Consider the following 22,013-nt stretch of genomic DNA (forward strand, 5'->3'; position numbering starts at 1 on the left):
ATTTAATACTGTCCTAATATGGGAAAGATGAGTTGTACATGCGAGTTCACACAGGTATTGCTTCTTTTCTCTCCTGTCCCAGCCTTGTCTGATTAATTCAGGAGCCACATTCAACTTTCTCCAGTTTTTAAGGCATGTTCAAGCTTGACCTTTCCTTCAGTTCAGGTTCTATTTAGTTAAATATTTTCAGGTCTTATGACTGGAAAGCTGCTTAATAGTAAAAGTCATATTGTTTTTCCAGTAGCGATCATATTCCTTCAAAACTCCACAAGTCCAGTGCTTCTCTTTCTAGTTGCATGGTTAAACTCATTTCCTGCCCCATGTGCTTTGTTGGCTGCAGGTGGGGCCATTGACATTCCTTATATGCTGTAGTCACATGATGGCTCCCAGCTTATATGAGATGGGATACAAGTGTGTGTAGTAGGAAGTGTTTTTAGATTCATTTCTCTCTTACAGATGGATGTAATAGTTGATAAGGAAGGTACTTAGCTGTTAAAGCAAGCGTTGCCTACACAGCTGTGGTTTTATTCTTCTAAGGGAAAGGCAGCTGAGCTAAATGGAGCTGTACAGTGAGTACTCACTACAATAAGTCATAGGTTTTTTTTTTTATTGTCTTTTACCCCCCCCCCCTTTTTTCTTTCTCCCCATTCCTGATGTGCTTTGCTTTTGGGTTTTTACAGTCCTGCAAAATAGGATGAATGTTGAGCAGGTCACTGTGTACACCTGCAGCATTGTTGAAAATACCCCCTTGTCACAACTTTCTTACGTATATTTTGTTTGAATTCAGTGATGTATGCTTTTCCTAGTATGAGGTTCTCCTATTGGAGTTGATGGGGAAATTGGAAAATATCATGCATTTTAATGGGAGCAGACCGCAACTTTTTTGCTGCCTTTGAAGTTACTCTGTCAGAAATAGAAGCAAGCTAAAATTAGACATGCTGTAGTTTCTCTTTTCTGCATTTCCTCCCTCCTCTGCTGTCACAGAACAAGGCTTTTGATAGTGAACTTGGTACTGTAGTGTTCAGGATCTGTGAGAGAAAGGAGCAAGACAAGCAAAGCAAAGTGCATGTGTAAGCAAGATCAGATCACAGTAGCATCAGGCTGTCAGAACAAGGTTGTCCATGTGGACAGATCTGCCTTTTTGGCATTGGAAATCTGTCCCCAGTTTGGTACTGATGCACCTGGCAGAGGAGATGGCATTTCATTAAGGTTGCAGCCATTTGTCTTAAGGACATGAAAGATTTGACACATATAGGGAAACAAGTGGTGACATGAATGGTCCTATAAATTATCTTCTGCGGTTGACAGTAACCTTTTACATAAAAAGCTATACTTCTACTCTGATTTGTGTATGAGGGAACAGTCTGAGTTTCCAAGATTCAAGCTGAAGTCCAACCTTAAATTTTACAGAGATTTCATAGTCTGACTGGGGAGGCATGGGAGAGACTGCCCAGATAAAGCTGAGGTAAATCAGAGCAGCTACAGGCTGTCTCTGCCTTACACTACTTAGCAGCTGGTGCATCCCTAGCAATCAGGAGTGAAACAGGGGAGGGAGGGAAATGCCTTGTTAATCCCTCCCTTCTGAACTTTCTGGAACTGCTTGGCAAGTGCAGCAATTGTGACGTAAGTACCAGCTGCCAAGCCTGGAAACAAGCTTCAGTGGTACACGGATTAAGTGGCTAGTGGCCTTGCAAAAGCCCATGGGTCTGTTAGAACAGCTGCTTCTGAGCTTGCTGGAGTGTTAACACTGCTTGAGGACCTTCATGCTTCTTATCTGCAGTACAGCCAGACAAGGTCATTACTTGTGATGTTACTTTTTGGTAATTTGTATCATTTTGTAAACTGAGAGCTAATGAATGTAAATAATGGTTTGGGGGACTTAATGTGCTTTCAGAGGGAACAGGGTTGAGGGAGTGAAATACGAAGTGAAGAGCAAACTAATGAATTTGTGTAGTCCATAATGTGTCATGCAAGGCATTGACCATTAAACAGGTGAACTTGCTGGCTTGATAGGGGTGGAAATTAAGTCATGAAGAGGTCTGCCTTGGATTGACAGCTGCCTGATATCTCTCATTTCTTGTATGTTCAAAGTGCATGTATTAAAATCTGTAATGAGCTTAGTCAGGCACTTTGACCTTTTTAATTACCAGTGGGGTGATTGTCCCTTAGGTCTACCTCAGGCTCAGCACCCTATCACAGAGCCTGCTGAGCTGTTAGCCTGTTCCCTGCATTTTTGTAATTAGTGTCATTAAGTCACCTTTTTTTCCTCTGAGATAAGAGGTATTTTTTGTAAGACAGAATAGCAGAGGAATCACTGATCCTGTGGGTGCAGTTTGCACTGCCTCTTGGTAGAGGTTAGGGTTCCTATTATTGATACGTAGACTTCTGTATGGACTTCTGCTGCAAAGTGCTTTCAGAAGGTGTCATTCCTGCTGTGGTAGCTCAATCTCTGCCTGTGAAAGTGTGGTGAAACTCAGTGGGGAGAGAATTAAACCGTGCAGTTTCACTCCTTCCGTAAGGTTCCAGCCCTCTGTCTAAGAGTATAGTAAAATTAGTACAAAAAGAAGTGCATGTAAAGATGGTAGGTTTATTGTTGCTTGGATTATAAACTTGATTGTGTATCTACTTTAAAATTTCAGAAGCAAATTGACAGATCATATTTTGAGTCTGAATTTATATCAGCCTTCAGATGCAGTACAATTATAATAAAATCTTAGGTAGCCTGATTTCTACTATGAGTAAGGGAGGGCTTTTCCATTATTATTCACACTACTCTAGTGGGTTTTGTTTGTATTTTGCTTTTGTATTTTCTCCTAAACACCAGCAGTTAGTCAGGGCTGAAAATAAGCCTTCCATTGCTGAGAAATAGTATAGACATCTAAGAGAAAATAGAATTTTTTTGTCTGGTCAGTCATTCTTAGTGCTGCATATTCTACTTCCAGATTCTGGCTTGGAAAGAAGTCTTTTTGAATGCCAGACTTGTGGCTCACTATCCCTCTCTGCAGTGGAGACTGTTGTTTCTTGATGGAATTATCTGCATGTATTTTGCCCAGGTTTCTGCCAGTACAGTGTCCCCAGGTACAGCTTCTGCTTCAAGGTCTCCTGCAGTGTACAATTTAATCTCTTGCTTTCATTTCACTGAAGTAGGTAGGTTTCAGCGAGGGCTGGGTGATAGTTAGTGCCTGCATTATACTGGAGGTCTGCTTAAGTGATCTAATGGCTCCTTCTGGCAAAATCTGAAATTATAAGAGCAGAAGTAGAGAGAGGAAGGGAATCAAAGGTGGATGGTAGCGCAAGGTTCGTATAAAGAGGAAGTGGTATGTATTCTGACTGTAGAGCAGGAGCTTTATCAGCCCTGAAATGGAAGTAAGTTTAGAAAAACTGGACAAAATAAAAACATTGTCAAGGCACCACCCCAGAGCTCTTCAAGAAGTTCTCCCTTCCACTAGCCTATTGTCAACCTGAATAGGCAATAGAATTTGTCTTGATTATATGATAAAAGTAAACTAATGTCTGTGTTATCAGGAGAAAACTAAGTCTAGAGGATGTACAGTGAGTTGTGTCAGTTGTGAGGGAAGTCTTCAGAAAATTTAAAATGTGAAGACACCTCACCTTCATTTGCAAGACCCCAGGTTACTTCTCATTAGCAGCAGTCAGTGACCACTCCTGAGGGTGATACATTCAGCCTGCAGTCAAATGGCCTTCTTGCTTATCTACTTATTTATTTTCACACAACCCTCTTCTTTCCTAACCTCCTTGCAGATCTAGCATTTGTACAGTGGCTAATTCAGAAGGTTAGCTGGTGAGACTCATTCACAGATGCATTAATCTCATTGGAGTCTCAGAATCATTTGACAGTCTTTCTCAAAAACCTTAGTGTCTCCAATAGCTTAACGAGCAGAGCACACTGCTGCATCTGAGCCTGCTGTATTTATCTGGCATTGGAATAATTTCCTCTAATTTCGTATTTCTGTTTCTGTATTCTCAAGCTTGATTTGCAGGATTTTATTTCTGCTGTTAAACACAGTAGCAAAGAGTACTTGTACTTTCTCCCTAGCATTATTTCTGATACTGTGGGTCACCAGTAAGGATTTCTTTCCTTGTTTCACTCTTTTGTTGACACCTTACCACTATAGTCTCTTCTCCTTTTGTTTTTAACACTGTGCATTCCTAGTCTTTCTACTATATTCTACTATACTTTCTTGCTCTGTTTGCTTTCTTTATGGTGCATTAAGTTATGATTTCTTTCATCCTGTGCCCAGAAAAGAAGATAAAGTCTGCTTCAAAGACTATGCCCAAAGCTACTTAAAAAAAAAGGGGGGGGGGGAGGAGAGGAAGTTTGCTGATTCAAGCATTCAGAAAATGCCAGAGGAAGGCCAGCATTAGTTTCCTCCTCTCAGATTTTCATGGGCTCTTATCTTGCTGCTGTCTGTATGTCTGCTGGGACAGGCATAGCTGTGTCACTTGAAGTCAGGGCCTGCCTGAATGCAAGTGATTCTGAAAACTGACCACAGTATCATGTCACAGTGCGTGCTGCTTCCTGCACAGGTCTCTAGTCATATTCTTCTTATGTAAATCGATATCCTAACTCCCAATACTGTTTATTTGATACGTAAAATGTCTGTGTCCATTCAAGCACTAATCCGGCTGATTGAGCACAAAAGGCATAATTGTTTGCTTTAGCTTCTGTGCTGCTTTACTAAGAGAGTGCCCCTGTAACTTACATTTATACGATCTGTCCTTATTACTAAAGTTTTTCTTGGGTTTTCACTAGACATCTTGAAGAATCCTCCCTTTACCATTTGGATGTAGAATGAGCTATAAAGTGTGGAGGATTGTACAAGGATTCAATTAGATATGTAGTGTTGCTTGCTTCCTTCTTAGCTGGTTTGCTGGGCTTTGTGGTTTGTAGGAGCTGTTGTGGGGGAGTTTTGAATCAGTTTCTCATCTCCTTTAATTTCTTGTTTGCATTCGCAAGAGGCTGCCTGTTTTAGTAGTCTTCTATATTTCTCCCCAGTGGACTATATTTCCTGTTTTCTTCGTGAACAGCACTGTATGTTAATTGTTTTACCATTTTTGCTTTCTTCCTGAATGATCTGGGAGCTATTTTGGGCTTTTATCCAGATATACATCTCTCTTGAAAGTGTGTCAGCTCTCCACATTCCCAAGCTGAAGAAGACTGTTTTGAAATCCACATATGCACTTTCAGATGTTTCCATTTTCCTTGCCCTCATTTCTGTGGCATTTCTTTATGAAGTCTTGACATTGTGCCTTTACTGACTCCACAGCAATTTGGAGCACACAGGTATCTGAGGGAGGTGGCTTGAAGATCTAACACCAGGTGTTATTAAACTGGTAGTTCTGATTATTGGTGAAGACCACATCTAGATATGTGGTCTTTGTGGTTTTTTATTGGGTTCTTGGGTTTTTGTTTGGGGTTTGATGGTTTTGGGGGTCTTATTGTTGTTGTTGGTTTGGAGTTATCTGTTTGCTTGTTTCTCAAGTGCTGCATCCAACATAACTGTTTTGTAAAATAAATCAGTGAATACGTTTGTAACTACTGTTGTCAGTGCCCTAAATACTTGAGGTGCTTTGTGCTTCATATTCACAGGGCTGACATTGCACATAATTAAAATCCTGACATTTCGGCATTAAATATTTTATTGAGTCATGTTTTATTCACATGCCTTTTCTCATTCAAGGTTCTCTGGTATGCATCAAATGCACGTTAGGCCTACAGTCTGCTGTAGCAGCTTAAGTATAGATTAATTTCTTATGCTCCTTAGTTTGTAAAACAGCTTGGGTTTTGAGTTTCAGCGTCCATGTTTTCTACACTCTCTCTTCTGTTTTTTTCTTCCGCCAAGAAATTGTCCAGAAAGATTGTGTTTTTGGTGGATATTTGGGTGTCTGTCCCTAAATGCAGAGCGGATCAAAGATCCTAAATAGGAAACACTGCATATGTTCAGGGGATTTAAATGTAGCATGGCTATTATGGCTTGCTTAAACAGCTTTTTACAATTTCCATCCCATTATTCGCAATGCTTTATTCCATCCTAGTATTCTTAATTGTGATTTCCACTAATGGAAACAAGAGCAACACCAAGTAAGTGTGGAAGGTAAGTCACTTTGGGAATACAGGAGTATTGCCCCTGAGAAGATAGTACTGAGGAGAGACACAAATTTGTAATTATTCCCATTTTGTTTTGTCTTTCTGGATGAGAGCAAACTGTGCAGCATGGAATTTCTTCAGACAGTGTGTAAGCTACTGCACAAGTAATATTAGACTGGCATGAGTCTGCCAAAATTCTCAAGCCATGCACTGGAGAGCTGTGTGTGGGCATCCTTACGCAGATTTTAAATAAAAGGCACCAAAGGAAGTCCCCATGTGGCATAAGGCATGAACACTTCAGAGGGTCAGAAGACATGTAAATGTGTGTCATGCTGGCGAAATAATCCTGGTGTTTGAGGAGTTGTTTCCATTTTGCTCACCTTCCTAATGCTTAGATCTCATGTGTAATGAGATTCCTAAAGAACAACGGTCCTTTATGGTTGCTACACTGCTTCATATTTTCCTGAGTACGTTCCCTCAGTATGTTTGTAGTTAGGATAAGGTACAGAAGTCTAAGCTGTATAAGCACTCCTAAAAAGGTACTGTGTACGTACAGAAATGTTAATCTATATGTTCCCTATAAGCCAACCGTTGTAACCAGTCTTTCTAAATCATTGAGACATGAAAAACCTGTTTTACCCGCAGCTTTCAGAGCTTTTTATTTAATATATTGATTTACAGATGGCAGTGGGGGTGGATGCGTGGAGGAGGTCTTGAATACCCAGGTTCACATGCAGAGCTGTTGAGACAATGCAATTCTCTAGTCTCTTCCTGGTGCAGTTTCTGTCGGGTCACAATCTGCCTCCAGTATTTGTGCTTGATTAGCATGTGCTTTTAAAGCATGAGTTTTGATTGTTTGAGGCGTGATGGTTCTGTTCTTCCGAGGCCTGAGTACCAAGCATTTTTCAGCGACTTAGTGAATGGTATTAAGCAGTTGTTCTGCTGAAGTCAGCTCACAGAAGACATGAGTCAAAACATATTGAGTCTTATAAATTACTCCCTTTGATTTCAGCATGCTTCAGAATAGGCTGTGATTCTGTAAGAAGCCTGGGCATTCAACAATATAAGGTGCTGCTGTGTGTACTAGCCCCAGTCCTACCAAATACTCCATACAAGTACCATTGTTTGCATAGTTTTACTGTAGCTTTTTAAATTTTGTGGATTTCTAGGAATTTTGGTTTGTTGGTTGTTTGGGGTTTTTCTGTTTTGTGGTGGGTTTTTTTGGTCAGAATTACAACCAGAGTGCCTGTCACATTGCAGGCTTTATAATTCCAGGTTTAGATTCCTTTTACAAATCCAAGCCTCTCTTTCCCACTTTGAGTTTTCTTAAGAACTACTCAGAATGTGTTCTTGAGGCTTACTGTGTGTGTTGCTTTGTCACAGAATGGGAGCTATGACTTTCCTCTCCTCCTGAGTGCAGTTCAAAGACCAGCTTTGTGTGAAACCAGACCTGTTCTACCCTTGCATGGTCTTGAAGCAGTAAAATGTGGTGTTATGTGGGGGACAGCCTGGGTACCCAGAGCAGCAGTTCCTTCAAGCAGTAGAGCTCTCTCCATGAATCAAATTACCCAGTGTTTGGGCTTTAGATACTTCCCTGACCTATATAACCGTTTAAAGCTTCCTGTTCTAATATTGATTTAAGACTTAAGTATCAGTGGCTTATTTTTCTACATTATAATTCTCTTTCCTATTTAACATGGACCTCTGGGATATTCAGAGAGCCAAAGTCAGACCTTCCTGGCAGTCAGGATGGGGGTTGGGGGGGAGGCATGTGCAGGCCATTGAAAAGAGGCAGAGCTTGAATTGCTGTGCAACACTTTTTTTGGTACAGCAATCAAACTGTGTATTGTACTTCTTGCCAAAACAGAAGAAACACATCCCTCATTCTCTTGCAAGTTCCCTCCTGTGTTTGTTAGGTTACCTTAAAGCTTCATCTTATTTATAAGCCCTAACCCATCCTTCTCATGAGCTGTTTCTGAATCACTAGAAAAAGAAAAGTAGAAGGTACTTCTTGCTTTATGCAGCTCTGGTTAACAGCTGTACCTCTTAGCCAGTGGTGATAAAATCTCACCATGCTCACTCTCATGAGTAAAGAGTACTACTGCAGCATATGCTGCTTCTCCCCAGGACCTCTTGTGTGGCAGCAGTCAGCATAATGCCGAACAATTTAATTGTGGGCAAAGACAGGTTTATTCCTCTCCTTCCCCCCTCTTGGCTATCTATTCCAGCTCTTGCTTCTTTGCTGGTTTTAATTTAGAAAATGTTCTGGGCTCCCAAATGACTCAAAAGTCACTGGCTTCTTTGCTCATTTATCAGCCTGGTCCAGCCGTCATGAGCTTTTTGGAAGTGTGAGAAATCGTTTATATTCTGTTTCTGCATGTGATTGGCCCTGCAGTACTGGGTTGCAAGGTTGTGCCTTCTTTCAGCAGCAGTTCTCCCTTGTGAAGCCTTGTCTCTGCAGTTGAACCAGTGCTTGGGCAGCCCACTGTCCCCAGATGAAGCTTGTTACGTCAGATCATCTGCATAGTTGGTGTCCTGGTGTTACATACTTATGTTCCCCCTTAGATGGTGGTTGTTCTGATCCACCATTGCTAACCACAAGCAGTCAAAATTGAGGGTAGTGGCTTAATATTTGTAAAACTTTTTTGTAAACCGAACTGAACTCTGATATCTGTTTGCTTTTGGTTTATTCTGGCTTTCCGAGGCTGTATGCTCATTAAAGGCATGCTTTTTAAGGCTTTTCTCTGTGATGCTGAATAATAGGCGTGTGTATTGTCCAGTGTCACTGAGACTGTCACATGCTTGTAGGAAATAGGGATTTAGGATCCATGTGAAGCATAGTAAAATCACAGGAGCTGATCACAGCACTTAACCATGTTTGCAGGTGGAAGCATACACAAGCATAAGCTAGTTGACTAGCCCTGCCCATGGAAACAAGAAAGGGTTTTATAGCTCTTTCTTGTCTGTGAATTTGCATTTGAGATTCCCTTTTCATAAGTGGCATACACCTCACTTAAAGGAGGTGGTGGTGTCCTTGTCCCAGCTGTACCTTGTAAGTCAAAGCCATTGCAATCCTACTAGCTACTGCCTCCTGAGGCTTAAAGCTTTCCACGTTTTCTGGTTAAGGGGGATTTTTAAAATACTATGAGGAGTTTACCTTGCGTGCTTTCTTCAGTCCTATTTAGGAAGGGAAAGCATGTTTAATCCTCCCAACACAGGAGAATTTGAATGCAGTAGGAACACTGACCGCCTCTCAATGTTCCCCTTCAATGTATATATATATATTTTTAATGCACATAACTATTAACAAAACTCCCCACTACTTACTAAAACTGCATCTTCCATAAGGCCAAAGTTCATAATTGTCCCATGGGTATAAACAAGATCAGCACCTGACCATTACTTTTTCTGATAGGAAGCTCAGAGTGCAGAAGGATGTGCTTGTATTGTGAACTGTTCCTCAAAAAGTTTGATATATGTGCCAATGAATAAAATAAAAGCCTTAATATTTAAACTACCCAGTTTGTATTCCCCTATCTAGAACATTACAGATAATTTTTGTAATCATTAGGGAGTTTATTTTCTCTAGCCAAAGAAGTAGGCTACACAAGGAAACTGGATCACTTTTTTCCAATGAACAGAAGATCCTTTTGACCAGTTTAGTTCTTGCCCTAGAATAAAATCTGTATGGTTCACCTCTGCTCCTGTGTGTATAGACACTTAAGCACATCTGTGGAAGTTTAGAGGAATTAACAGGGATTATGAAGCAATAAAGGGAATTTTTACTAATAAATTTCTAACCCTCAGTGTGCCTGTTGCCTGGAATTTGCTACCACTTGTAGAGATTTGCTACCACTGAAGGAGGCAGGCCACAAGCTGAAAAAATGTTTATTTGGGATAGCTTAAGGTAACTGGATCAGCTTGTTAAGAGTGTTGTTATTGGTTAACATGACTGTTAGAAGATCTGGAAGGGGGTTATCTTGATGACTGGAAAGTTATCCTCTTGGCTGCCAGAGTAAGTTAACATCCATATGTGGAGGTCATTGTGCCGCTGTTTTAGCTACAGTTGTACTTCAAGTTGGTAAATCTGTTTGAGTCCTCTCTTCAAAAGCCATCTTAATGTCTTCATTCCTTAAAACAAAATCATACCAAACAAACAAAAAACAAACAAAAAACCAAATCCACAACTCCTTCTTTTTTCTACAAGATGGTCACAGTTTTTTCTGGACTTTAATTTTAGTATTATCCATTTAAGGTGCTTATGAGAAGAATGTTGCAGTGAAACAGTGGATGGAAGTGTTGCTTTGAAGCTATCAACCAGTTGCAGTCCTAGGTTTTGTGACGCAAAGTTTCAAGCTATGCATGACCCAGACTCTCTTCTGACCTCTACCAGCTAGGCCATCAGCTTGTCTAGTTTGTAATTGATAAAGGGTGTCAGAACAGACGTGGTGTGTCTCTCTTATCTGAAGTAATTGTATTTCACATGGTGAGGCAGCAGAGGCAAGGAATGGAGCAATGGTGTTTCAGAGAAACTGGCTTGAGTTAGGGGACCTTTCTTGGAAAAATAAACAAAGCATAGGGTATAATAAGCATAGCTCATTGAAAAGAAAGCAGCTTCCAAATGCTGCAAGGAGCAATGCAGCATGAGTTGAGGCAGACATTTTTGCATGATTCTCCCAAATGACTCCCTATGATTAGACTGCATTGGCTCAGGCTGAAGAAGAAAGAGAATCTTGAAAGACAGAAAGATTTTATTGTTTCTGTATGGGAAGCGTATGTTTTCCCTTAGCATCACAGTTGCATTCTGTGAGTCTGCATACATTAACTTGAATTGATGGTTTATTAAGAGTATGAAATGCTCCCTGGTGTTAGCATTTATCCACTCCCTGTCTTCTTCCAGGGAAATAAATTCCTTTCTGGTAAACATTGTTCCTGGAGCTGGAAGCATCAGGGAAAAGAAGCTTGTGGGTGGGCCCTGAATCTGCAAAATACCTTTGTGCCTCACGTCTTAAAGATTCTGCTTGCATTCTTGCTCAGAAGGGAAAAGGGACAAGGAAGAGCTCCCATGAGGATGAGAAAAATATCACAGTGTAAAATATCTCTAAAATTACAAGACCGGCAGTGAGACACTGAGGTATTTGCCCTTCATAATGTCATGATTAATTGCACAGAACTGTGATGTAAAGCTGAATTCAATCCTTCTGCCAAGGTTTTTGCCTAAACTAATGCTTTTTATGTTCTGGTACAAGCTGTTGCTACGAATGCTGTACAAACAGTCACCCATCACTTAAAAGACCGAGGAGCACCATTGTCTCTAGTTATAGATGTGAACAATGATGCTGACATTAAGGACTGTCCAATGCTAAGTTGTTTTGTTAATTTGCTTGCTTACTTGTATTACAAGCTCAGTGAAGTTAACTTCCTTAATAAATCCTTTCTTTGAATCAAACAGAAGGCACCAGTACTGTCTTTGACTTGAAATTTAAAAAATACTGAGCTCTGGATGAATGGATGTACCCATGACGTTTTCATTATTTTACATTAACATGCAGGTGGTTTTCATTTAGAACAAAATAATCTTTGCTGTACCTTAGAGATAACTTTGGCCTTATGTATTTATGGAATGAGCCTGTAGTTAATTCATGCTGATGCTAGGAAAAAGTATGCAAGCACTGAAGTAGTTTAACTAAAAATAGGTAACATAATTTGCTGGTTTTATAACCACCATCTTTTTCCATCACAGTCAAGAATTGTTTTATGAACCTCTGATGTTTGATGATCACCATGTCAAACACCTTGTGGGGTGAGTAAAGCAGATAACTGAACTTTTTTGTATTACTTTCTTGCTTACTGCATATACTTCTATAGAGGGAAAATGTAACTCAGATAATATTTAAAGTTTAACTCTTTGTATGCATATCTGCTGATCAGTATGTGAAAATTAAGAACAAAGCCTGGTTTATGGTTAAAGGAAGAGAAGTTGTTTCATTGTTCCCTTCCCACACCAGCCACTTTTATGTAGCTTCCATTATGCAAAGTTGTAGATACCCAGGAAACAGAAACACTATCATGTGCTTTATCAAGTAACCTGTCACAGATGACAAATAATTGTTAGTGATCTTGTTACCATGAGCAAATGGTTTTGTACTTGAACAGTGTTGATAACGCATTTATAGAAAACACATTTAAGTCAGAAAGAAATTATAAGAAAAAAATAACGCTTTCTGCGTATTTCTGTTTTATTCCAAGTCATAGCTGTGGACATTTACAAAAGTGTTTATAAGTTGCTACAAACGGAAGCTTTTTTTCTTACAGACTTTGATGAGAATAATCTAATTTGATCTTTGAAATATTTGGAATCACTAAAGTTGATAGGGATTATTTCACCCGTATGTGAATAGTATTAAACAGTTTCTAAGGCAATGCAACTATTTAGGAAAGGAAGTGCTGTGTAATCGTAAAAATTGTAGGCAGAATTTAAGTTGGCAGATTGCTCTCAGTGCCGGTTGAAGTGCTGCAAGGTCACAGGATCCTTCCTGTGTAGCATTTGCTGAGAGAATAGTTCCTGGAATCCTTGATTATGGTGAGAAACATGAACTTCTTATCTGAAAGGCAGCATATGTGATGCCTTTAACATTATGTTTTGGAATTAGATCTTGATGAAAAGTCAGAAAGACCTGAAGACTCACCTGAAAAAAAGTTTCACATACTTTCTTTTCCCTGATATTTGGTCAATTACGTTTCAAAATGTCTCTAACTACAATTCATATTTCCTTGTAAGAATGTGTTACAAATAAATGTGAAAAACTCAGCAACTAGGGAGAAGAGTAGGCTTGAATGATGACCGGGTGTTTTTTCCCTTTCTCTGGGTTTATGTGGAGGAAATATCCATTGCTCTGGACCCGTATACCTGACAGTGGTATGTGTTTCCTAGGAACTCTCTTCAGAGTTGCATGTTACACACCAGTGCTACCATACTGCCAAAACTTCATAAGCATCGAAATAACCTGTACTTCCACCGCTCTCTGAATGTTGGTGAGGTTTATAGTGGGCTAGTGTGTTTCCATCACAAGCCAGGGAGCAGTTCCAGAGGCAGGCTTTGAGAGGAGACTCAGTGTATTGCCAGCAAGTTTGGAGCACATGGTGCCTCTTTAAAATCCCTTCTCGGAGAAGAGCGATACTTAAAATAGACTCCTTTTCTGTAACACCATATGTAAGCTATTATCAATCAAAAGTTCTCCAAACTCATTGTTCTGCGTTCTATAAAGGGAACCTTCTCAAGCAGCAGGGAGCCACCACCTCATGAAATGCAGAGGAAATGTGCTCAAAACAAGGAAGGAGTCCTACATTTTAAAACCCAGAGAAGGGTTTAGAGGTACAAGTAAACTAGTTTCTTATGATTGCATTCATGTGTTTTATACCTCTATCAATGTGGCTTTTAAAAATATAAAATCATACGATCTTATTCTGAAGAAGAGGGCTATCTTGTTCTGGGGGTTTTGTTTTGCTGTGTCTTATAAGAAGCTAGACAGTGGCTTATTGAAGTCATAGTTAACCCTAGTAACTTAACGATATCAAAACTTTGCTGTTTCCTTCAGTGTAAAGCAAGCTCTTCCTTTTCTATTTCAATATGAAAGCATACAGTTTATGAAGCTCTAATTCTCCTTGTTTTCCACAGCTTGTCTGCATAACATAAGCAGCACAGAAAAGCTAGGCTGTTAGTAGTACCTCTTGGCCACCATCAGAGTCTGGAGAGCAGTTCTGGTTTAACAAGTAGTGCTAGGCATGGGGCAGAGCTGGTAATGGCAGCTCTGCTGCCAGCTGTATCTTGGGGAGTTTGGGTGCTTCAGAGGGTTCTTCAAGCCTCTGTAGCTATTGTTGCTGCAGTTTTTTTCTTCATGGTTGTGGCAACAGTGTTTATTTCTGTCTTGGAGGTTGGCTGTAGAGGAAGCAATGTCAAAGGCATCAGGTAGATTAGAACAGTCTTTCTCTTGGTATTGCAAAACCATCACTTATTTCTTGACAAAACTTGCAGTGAAAACATAATACTACTTAGTGAAATGGTAGCTGAGTTGCAGTCTAGACTTCAGGGGAAAAAAGCAAGTGTTTCAGACCAGCATTCCTTCTTTCTGCTTTCAGTCCTGGGTTTTTTTGGAGGTAGGTAAATCCCTGATACGTCAGTGTCCATTAGAGCTGTGTTGCTACAAGCACATAGCACATCCTTATGTGACCTGCTGTCCCAGAAGTGGGTAGAGCTTGCACAAGGTAAGCCTTTTGAAGTTACCAGGAGCAGTCTCTTTGGCAATACTGTTTCCTGAAAGGGTGCTCTGATGACATCTTTGAGGTTTCTAGGACTAGGTTTCTAGGGCAAGTGCTAGGATTTGGGTGTATATTGTATTTAATTTAATGGATGAATAATATTTTTTGCTAGGAATGCTAAGGCTTTTAAGAACCTTATCTCAACAGCGTGGGTTGCCTGGCCTGTATTTATTCATCAGTATGATCTCTGTCCGTGTTGCATACTGTGAAAATCAGTAAAGAACAACAGAGAGGGTTTCTCTGCACCAAATAGTATGTGCTCAGACCCTCAGACTCTACGCAGGTAGACCACACTGGGAAACACCTTCTTAAGACAGAAACATGTACAAATACTCAATTAAGCTTTTAGCTGTGCGACCTGAAATTGGACCTTATACAGTACGTGGTCACTGAATGGAGCTGATATTTGCTTAGTATTTTTTCAGATGTGCTCAAGCAGGGAAGTTACCTAAAGTCCAGGTTTTTTTCATCTGACTTTAAGTACCAAACTTGGCTAGGTGGTCTCAGAAAACTCAGTAGATATCTAAACAGCTTTCTGTGTCCAGGCTGCTGGGCTGTGGATGCAGCTCAGGATACGGTTGGTTTCTGGGCTCCAAGCGCACACTGTTGGCTCATGTTATTTCTCATTAACCAACACCCCCAAGTCCTTCTCTGCAGGGCTGCTCTGAGTCTCTTCTCTGCCCAACCTGTAGCTGTGCCTGGGATTGCTCTGACCCAGGTGTAGGACCTTGCACTTGGCATCAGCCCACCTCACAAGCGTGTCAAGGTCCCTCTGGATGGCATTCCTTCCCTCCAGGGTATCAACCGAACCACACAGCTTGGTGTCATTGGCAAACTTGCTGAGGGCACACTCAATCCCACTGTCCATGTCAGCAACAAAGATGTTAAACAAGGCCGGTCCCAACACCAATCCCTGAGGGACACCACTTGTTACTGCTCCCCAATTGGACACTGAGCTGTTGACCACAACTCTCTGTGTGCAGCCATCCAGTCAATACTTTATCCAGTCAATACTTTTATGGTGGTCCATCCGTCACATTTATGTCTCTTTCAGTTCTTAATAGATGGCAGCTGAGATTAGTTATATGTAACTAATAGTCATTCAGGATATATGCCTAAACCAAGAAGAGGGAGAGAGAGGTGTGAGAGGCTCCGTCTGAAGTAGCATACAAAGAAGTTTCTGGCTGAACTCAGCCATACTTCCAATTCAGTGTGCTGTAACGCAGCTGGGAACGGCATTTTAAAACTAAAATCCTGAGGTTTTTCAGGTTCACATCAATGAGTGATTGATTTAATCATGAGTCCATAATAGTGAACTGAGAACTGAACAGAGTTCCACACTCTTCTTGCAGAATTTGATCAGTTACTTGCAAATGAAAAAGTAAATTCACTGTTTTGATGAATCATGTTTTAAAGCCTTCACTCTACCCCTTAAACCAACATTTCATTAGCTTTGGAAATGGTGAATAATCAAAATAACAAATTTGGTCAGTGGAGAGAGTCCACCTTGAGAAAGCTAAAATGGGAAAATAATTTGAATCAAGGAAGTTCTTTAATACATTACTTTGGAAAGCAGCCCAGTTAAAAACACTGGATCAGATTCACAAATCAGAATGTTGCCTTTTTCAACAGAGCAGGATCTCTGCAAAGAAGAGCAGTGACAGCTTGGGAGTACCTGTTTTCTCTCAAACCCTATTAGTCTTTAGAAAACTCCACGGCATGCTTCACTTTATTGCAGACTTTCTTGAGTCCCTGCAGGATTTCACTAAATTAGTAATCCTCCCTACGGGGGATTTTTCCTTTCTGATGTCTGTTATAAGCAGTTAAACAAAACAGGGGTTTGTAATGGGGGCTCAGGTCTGACAGTAGAGCACATTATGGAGATGGGCTAGAAAGAGGAAAGTACAAGTGTTCTGGATATGGTTCTGTCAATCCTGTTTGTAGTAACTGTACTGTAAACATCGGTGCATGTTAGCCACACTGGCTGGTGTGGTTGCAGTAACTGCAGGAACCCGTGCTTCAGGGCCTTGGGCAGTGCTCTGTGGGCGTATCTGCTGCTGGTGCCAAACCTTTGTGCAAAGAGCAGCCATGGTACAACCTGTATTTGGCAAATGTGCTCCCAGAACTAATCGTCTTGGTCCCAGAAACATTCAGGATACTGAGGAGGAGGCTTAGAATACTGAGCTGGAGCTGGAAGTTGTCCTATAAAGTTAGGAAATGTAGCCTTAGGCAATGCCAGGGACTGCATATGGTTGTTCAGGTGACAACTTCCTCATTGGAAGACAAAAGCATGTACTTAGATGAATCTGAAGCTACCTCACAGCACATAAAAATAGACAGAGATGGATAGCTATAGTAGAAGAAGTCATAGGTTCGAACTGACTATCCCATTTTGGACAAAATAGACATTACAAAGTCCATGTGGGTGACTTCCCCCTCCAAAGGCATAGTTTTCTATACTGGACAAAATTGCTTTATATATGTTGCTGGAAGCTTTTTGAATGCTTATCATGAGTCTGTATATTTTGAAATATTTATTTGTTTTTTCCCCAACTGAAGTCTGAATTTGCTACAATACTCTTTATGCCAGAAATAGCTGATAATAGTTTTGCCATTTCTGTACCTTTTTCTTAGCCAAGGCATTTAAGATTCCTACCAAGCTTGCAATTACGGGGAAGAGGAGTGAACAGAATAAGCAGTATTTCTAGAGAGATGCTGGATTTTAGCAGAAGTCCTACAAAGATTAAAGTTACACATGGTTTTGGGATGTGTAAACCTTTTTGTTGTTTAGTTTATTCAGAGTGTCTAGGTTTAGAATTGACTCATCCCTGTCAGTCACATGGTCACATACCCAGAACTTTGTTGTTTTGCTGAATAAGTGGCTTGCCAGTATTGTTCCAACGTTGTGTGGGCTTGCCTGCCCACATGTGCCTACAAAGCCAGCTGTTTGCAAACTTCTTTGTGTCACACATCATCTTTAAGAACAGTGTCCCATTTGGCACACCATGTCCACTCATGGCCATCTCTTTTTCCAGATGGATCGTAGCTTGTTCCAGTGGTGATCTCAGCTGGCATTTCTGTAGAGGAATAGTTAAAAATGTTCGATGTGGCTTTAAGCTGTCTTTAGTACAATTTGTCCTACTTGAAGAAATTCCACATTTCCTTTTTTCTTTGTTTTTACTCCTCCTTTCAAGAGTGATTCCACGCAATTTGCATCTTTCCCTATCCCTATTTATCCTGTAGAAATCACTGGTAGCACTGAGGAAAGCAGTGAAGTTATACAACAAGAAGCTAGGAAGAATGAGAGTAAGGTCTTTACTGTGATGCGTCCTCTTCTTGCCAAGGCAACGTGTATGGGCATTGGCTTTTTCCTGTGCCTTTCACTCTGAGCCTATGAAATGCTTTTGCTGCACTGGTAGTAAGTAAAATTCTTTGTGAATTTAGGTTGTGCAAGGCCCATGCATATCAGAAATATAAGCTAAACCAGTGCATCCTTAGTCCATCACAAACGTGAAGTAAAACAGCTTAGGTAAATCCACCATGAAGGCACTTGAGCGGAAAGTGACAGTACCCAATTTATGGGCTGTAATTGTTTTACCACCATGGAAGCATACTTTTAGTTTGCACGGAAACTGTAAATACTTCAGTCTTCAAAATACAAACAATGGAAATGACATGGCTTGAGTTACATAGCTGATGTTTGCTGTTTGTTATTGATCAGTTTTTTAATACGTGGAATAATGAGTAAGACATTAACTCAGACCCCTTATCCTTGCTCATCTGTGCAGGTTCAACCTTTCTTATTGTTGTTAATTTTGCTATTTTGTTGTTTAGTGGAGGTTTTTTTTCTTTCAGACATTCTTTTTTCCCCAAGAGCATTTCAGATAGATTTAGATCCCCTCTAAGGAGTGAGAAAAATGTCCAAAGCTGGCTGTGCATTCACACTCACTGTGGCATTCAATTCATAGTAAAACATGGACATTAATGAGTTGAGAGAGTGGACAAAATGAAAAGGATGCCTCCTCTTTTCCAGTCCCTTGTTAAAAGCAGTACAATCCATCCATCATGGTTGTCCTGGGACTTCATAGCCAGGCGTCCAGGCTGTAATTGCTGAAGATTTTGTGGGAAGAAGTCACTGCTATTTTTGTCACATAATCCTCAAGCCAGTGAGAATTTATTACTAGCTTTCCCTCATCCCTACTTCTCCACTCTAAATTAGAGCAGGTTTAAGGCTGGTTTCAAAGTACATTTGCTGCCCACCTATGGACTGCATGTCTGGCTATGGTTGACTGGAACACTTCTGGACTTGACAGGAAATGCTTTGAGCTGAAGAGTATAGACTGTAAAGCCAGATCTAAAAGTATGCTGATAACTTTTGACTAAGGAAAAACTGTATGGAGGTTACCTGACTCTCCTGACAAGAGGTACCACTAACAAGGGGTCAGCTTATGGTCCCTGTTGAGGTGAAAGCTAGAAATACCAATATAACTTGTAGCCTGCACCTTTTTTAAGATTTCCCTGCCAAGTATACACATTTTTATGCGTTTCAAAGGGAGCTGTGACCGGCTTTTTATATTCACTGAAAATTCAAAGCAAGTTTTTGTTTCATAAAAAATAGTAATACATAAAAAGAGGCTGACAGCAATAGCCAAGAAATGCATAATGCAGACTTGTTACCCAAACAAGTTCCTCCTAACTTACACCATGTCCTTTTAGTCCCTTCCCAGAGCTTGTATGAATGGTTAAAGCTGGTTGTTAGAGGTCACTGGCACCCTAAGCTTTTTCCAAAAGACTTAAGTTGCAATTCTGTCATCAATTCTATCATGAGGACTGTTTGTTGGAGTTGGCCATAGTAAGAGTGTGAATGCAGATCCAGCTTTGGACAGTCTTTCTTGATTCTTAGGGGAGATCCAAAGTAAAAGTGAGAGATTCTTAACTTTAAAGCAAAACAGACAAAAAGGACTTCTTTGGGTAAACCTAAATTAATACCTGCTCTGAAGCGATTGATTCGGAATTGCTAGTAAGGCTAATTCTTGTGATTAAAATCAACATCTGAGGAGTCCTGTCCAGTGTGTGGAAGGGAATAAACCCTTAAACTCAGGCTCAAGTCAGAAGTTAGGTTGTGAGCAGACAAGGTCTGTGCTGGGATGTATCTGTCCCCAAAATGAGCTTTTGCTTGGGGAGTTACAATGAAGACAGTGATGGCAGCTGTGTGATCAGCAAACTCATTTCCGCTTCCCATCTGTTTGAATGTATTTCCATGGACAGTCAGTTATGCCTGTACAGTATAAATGAAATGTATCACCAGTAAGCACATGACTGGAGTAATCTTTGGTAGAATAAGAAGAGTGAAAATAAGTTCTGCTCAAGTCCTTGAAAGTATGATTAGACTTCTTCATCTTCTCTTCATCCCCATCCTTCCCAAATTCAGTCTGAGCAATTTCATGATGGTTTCCTTCATAAATAGTCTTATTCATTTTTTAATGCTTTCCCTTCATTAAGGTGATTCTATGATTTTCAGACATAACCCTCAGATTGTCAGAGAGCTGTATGTATCATTGTGGCAAGAATGTAAATGACTTGCAGATGCTTTACCAGACTGTAACCAAACTTGGCCGTGTCAGTTTTAACATACACATGACAAAACCACATTGGCTCTGAATAGGACTCAGCATAATAAACTCTCTAGATTCTCCTTCTACGTAAACATTTTTATGTGCTTGCTAATTAGAAACAGGAGCCTGTTTCTTTCAAAGTTCATGTGATAGCAATCAGGCCAAAGAATGAGGCTCATGCAGCATCTAAATGGTTTTATGAGAATACTGTAAAGGATCTGAACTTTATTTTGGGGAAATATATATGTGTATGTATATGTGTGTGTATGCACACACAAAACACATATGTAAAAGCTAAAACAAGCATAACCAGTAAAGCTTCCTGGAATATTTAATATGGTAGATTTACAGTTCATTCATTTCAGTATATATTTCATGTGGCATATCATTGACCTTAAGTGAATGTTTTCTTGCCCTTATGTCTTAATGTCTTTCAGCATGAGCAGATCTTGAAGCTGCTTTATGAATTGGCAACAGCACTGTGGTTTACTGAAATAAAAATACAAGAGCAATCTGTTATTAATTATATAAATCTCCACACGAAGTCCTTCAGGTTGACTGTATTTAGGAGTATGGATCAGTAACTTTTATCATAGAATCATAGAATCTTTTATAGCACTACTTCATAATATGGCAATATTTGAACATGAGTACTTAAATAGCTATGGCTGATTTAACCCTGGACAAATGGCGAATAATTTCATTATTGATCATTTATTGACAGATAAACTGGCACAAGTAACTACAACAATCCAATTATCTAAGAATATTACTGACAAAAATTACTCATCTGCTGTGCCAATCAATAAACAAATAAGATTCAAGATTTCCTTTGATTATAAATCACCACAAAATGTAACTTTCTGTGCACTGATGCCACATGAGCTGCAGACTGGTAGGTGGTACAGAAGCCAGGAAAGAGGATGGAGAGAAGGCAGATGGTAATAAAGAAAGCCTTCTCTTACGTCAGAGGGTGTGTTTGCAAGTTGTAGTGACGATGGGGGTGATGAACAAGCAGAGATTTCATCTCCCTAGTAGGCCCATCTATTTGGGCTGTAATGTTACTGGAGAATAGTGGGAAATTCAGAGAAATGTTGACAATTCCCTAAGGTGATTGAAGAAGCCAGAAATGTTGATGAATTATGTGCTGGTTAATGTGGACTGTTTCATGAAGAAGCAGCCTGGCTTAGTATATGTAGTTGAATCTGGTTCCCTCCAGTAACTCCTCAGCATCTGTTTCAGTCCCGATTGCTCTACATCTCCAATTTATACCACTTTAAGCTCTCCCAAAAGACCAGATTAATATTTTCTAGTTCAAGTTTCCCTTGCCACCTGAATCCCACTCCAGTATAAACAAATCCTGCTGCTTTTGTCCTGCTTTGTGTGAGTGCAGCAGCAATGTTTATCCCAGGTGAACTTTTCCATTTAACTTTTTTAATTCCTTTGTACCTAAAAGGATTGTGTGATTTTTTTTTTTTAATATTTTTTTTCTTCATTTCTATACAATTCAAGTTCTTTTGTTTTTCAGATATTACTCCTTGTACTTTGTAAGTCACCTCTGTGCTTCATCAAGATGATGTTAAAATAGGTGTTTCAAGTAGCTGCTTCAGTACACCCATGGGAGCTTCTTTCAGAATCTTGGTTTACTGCACTGCACCCACCACTGATGTGGAAGGGGTGACTGTCAGTTACTTGCCTTTCTCTTGACTATAATTATATACGTGAAAAAGCCGTGTATAAAGACAGCAGGCTCTTACCATGTTGTTGTTATTTGCAGAATGTCTTCCCCATATTTTTATTTCTCTTTAGAAAGAAAGTACTTCAAGTACTTTTTTCAAGTAATCGCCACGTTACTCAAACTTTCTATGGAGTAGATTTGAGCAATGGACAATGGACACCCTGACAGTTAAAATTACAAAACCTGGGTGATTCCTACAGATGAAATCAGGACTACTTTTCTCTCTCTTTTT

General features: G+C 40.0%; 1 long non-coding RNA gene across 1 annotated transcript; it reads left to right on the top strand.

The window, feature by feature from the left end:
* The first annotated feature begins 485 nt into the window (after nt 1-485).
* Nucleotides 486-13,600, top strand: LOC134164201 (uncharacterized). The gene is made up of 3 exons (XR_009965045.1): nt 486-1,794; nt 11,853-11,912; nt 13,378-13,600. It is a non-coding gene; the product is annotated as an uncharacterized LOC134164201 (long non-coding RNA).
* The last annotated feature ends 8,413 nt before the right edge of the window (nt 13,601-22,013 follow it).

This window comes from Pezoporus occidentalis, unplaced genomic scaffold, assembly GCF_034315485.1.
Source record: "Pezoporus occidentalis ecotype Australia unplaced genomic scaffold, CSIRO_AGI_Poc_V1 ctg213, whole genome shotgun sequence".
Taxonomy (NCBI): domain Eukaryota; kingdom Metazoa; phylum Chordata; class Aves; order Psittaciformes; family Psittacidae; genus Pezoporus; species Pezoporus occidentalis.